General features: G+C 39.7%; 1 protein-coding gene across 4 annotated transcripts in view; it reads right to left on the bottom strand.

The window, feature by feature from the left end:
* Positions 1-482, bottom strand: part of LOC122084448 (bcl-2-associated transcription factor 1-like) — a 10,792-nt gene extending 10,310 nt beyond the window's left edge. For 3 of the 4 annotated variants that reach the window (XM_042652687.1, XM_042652691.1, XM_042652690.1), the window contains exon 1: positions 139-482. The gene's annotated coding sequence lies outside the window, so the exon portion shown is untranslated. The remainder of the gene's footprint in view (positions 1-138) is intronic. The other variant, XM_042652688.1, reaches the window with a different exon arrangement.
* Positions 483-2,243: the final 1,761 nt, after the last annotated feature.

The following is a 2,243-nucleotide window of genomic DNA, read 5'->3' as shown; positions in this document are numbered from 1 at the left end:
AAAAAAAAAAAAAGACGCGAATCCGCAAGTTTCAGTTCAAATAATCGATTAAACCCTAAAAAAAAAAAAGACAGAAATAATGAATCAAGATGACCTAGTGATTCTGAAACAACATTCAAAATAAAAGCATGGAGATACCAAGAAGTGCTTCAATCTAGGTTTTGCTCCGCTCCGATATAAACAAGCAAGGTTTGAATCGATTCAAATCTCTGTGAATCTCGAATGCCAGATTTATCCAAACTAGGAAGGGATAAAGAATAAAGAATCAAATTAGGCAAAGCGATGACAGATTTGAAAAGTAGAAACGTAGAGCGGAAAAGGTAAATGTAGAGAACCAGAGAAGCAGCAGATTCAGCTCAGACCCTCACACCTTCAGACCAAGGGAATCGAGACAGGGGAGGTGAAGTGAGAGAAAACAACGCAGTTATGAATATGATAGAATAGATCCTCACGGTCCAAACTTCACGGGCAGAGCTAACGCCACACGCTCATTGCAAAAATTAGTTTACAAAATAACAGACGGTGGACGTTCAACCTAAATAGACAAAAAAAATAGACGGTGGACGGAAAGGTGATATGGCCCACCCACCATAAGGACACAAAAGATTCTAATCTAATGGAGCATTTATGTGCTAAATTAGGTATGTGGCATTCTTATGATTTTTCTTTTAGCACAAGAGATTGTTGTCTGGTCTTGTCGCGGCAACACCAACGCCAATGAGAGTGTACCTAAATTAAACATGTATGTACTTTTTTTATTTTACAAGAGTGAGACGGTAATTTAATGAATTCTTGTGTTCTAGGCGTAGATGCTAGTATGCCATGTGACTAGGAAGAGTTTTTTTTTTTTTAATACTAACATAGTTTTTATGCATGGTATGAAGGTCAGGGCAAATGTACAATATGAAGGTCAGGGCAAAAGTACTTATGGGGAGGGGAAGTAAAACTATTGTTTGGATCTAGGGGAGCAATAGGGCGAGATTTCAAAACCGAGGCTTAGCATGGGTCCCCAATATTCAGCCCATGTTTGATTGGGCCTAAGGTTACGCTGGGACATCTCAGTCCAAGTACAGATCTGTCAGGCTCAACGGGATGGGCTTGGTCTTATTTCTGTCTTTATATGTTATTTTCACAAAACTGAAAAGCCCAGCTCAGGCCCCGGACTGTTCGGAAGGTCTTGGGCTGCCCCAAACAAACTTGCAAACCCGAATAATCCATTACTTTTATTGAAACAGACAGGCCCAATACCTCAAAAGTGAATCCAATACTAGATAAAACTGAGAAATGAAAAAACAAATATCCATCCCTTTTTCTCCCCTTTCTTCTCTTTCATCCCTTGCATGGATTTAGATCTTGGGAATTGGATTTGTATTGATCTCAGTCGATATCGATATCAATTTGAATTGATTCGAATTGGTTGATTTTATCTAAGGGTGCAAATTTGGCCCCATCAGCCTGAGTCTGCCCTTGCCCGCCTTGAGTCCAAATAGGATCTGGGCTGAGATACTCTGGCCCTGAGATGGATCAGGGCTGCAAATTTTGGCCCTCAATTAGGGCCAGCACGGGCCGGTCCGGGCCAGGCCAGGGAGGGTTGAAGCCTTGGGCTGAGCTCAGTCCGGCCTAACCTGGCCCTATTTTCTTCTTTTTCTTTTCTATTCTAATTTCAGTATTAATGAGGAATTCATTAAAGGAGTGAGCGGATGGCTGGAAAAAAAGTTGAGATTTCAATTGCTCCCTTTGCTTCTCTTCTTAATTTTTAAATCCTAAAAGATTCAGATCCTGAAGTTAGAGTTTGTTTAATATTGTGCATTTATTTCCATTCTGTGAAATCTTGTGCTTTGCTTTTGGAGGGAATAACTATTTTTAGTGCCTGGGTACCTATTGATATTGGTTCTTATAGTTGCTCTGCTATTTTGGTCTTTAATGGAGTAGAAATGTAGAATGGAAGTGTCTGAAATTGACATTGATGTCCTCTAGGTTTTTATATGTTATGATCAAACAGCTTACCTTTAATATAACCTTATGAGTCCTATAAGGATTAAAGTGTCATATTCCTGATTTATATTCAATTAGCAGTCAACCAAGGAGAGGAGGAATTTAGAAAATTCTATGCACTACCCCTGCATCGTCCTTACCTCCCTGTGGTCAAGGCCAATCAGGATCAGCCTGGCCCAATCCAACCCGACTTTGTTGCAGCCCTAGTTTTATCCTCTCTTTTTTTTCTTTTATTTATTTATTTTTTT

Source organism: Macadamia integrifolia, chromosome 7, assembly GCF_013358625.1.
Source record: "Macadamia integrifolia cultivar HAES 741 chromosome 7, SCU_Mint_v3, whole genome shotgun sequence".
Taxonomy (NCBI): domain Eukaryota; kingdom Viridiplantae; phylum Streptophyta; class Magnoliopsida; order Proteales; family Proteaceae; genus Macadamia; species Macadamia integrifolia.
Note: the sequence above shows the minus strand (reverse complement) of the source record. Positions and strands in the feature narration are given on the sequence as shown.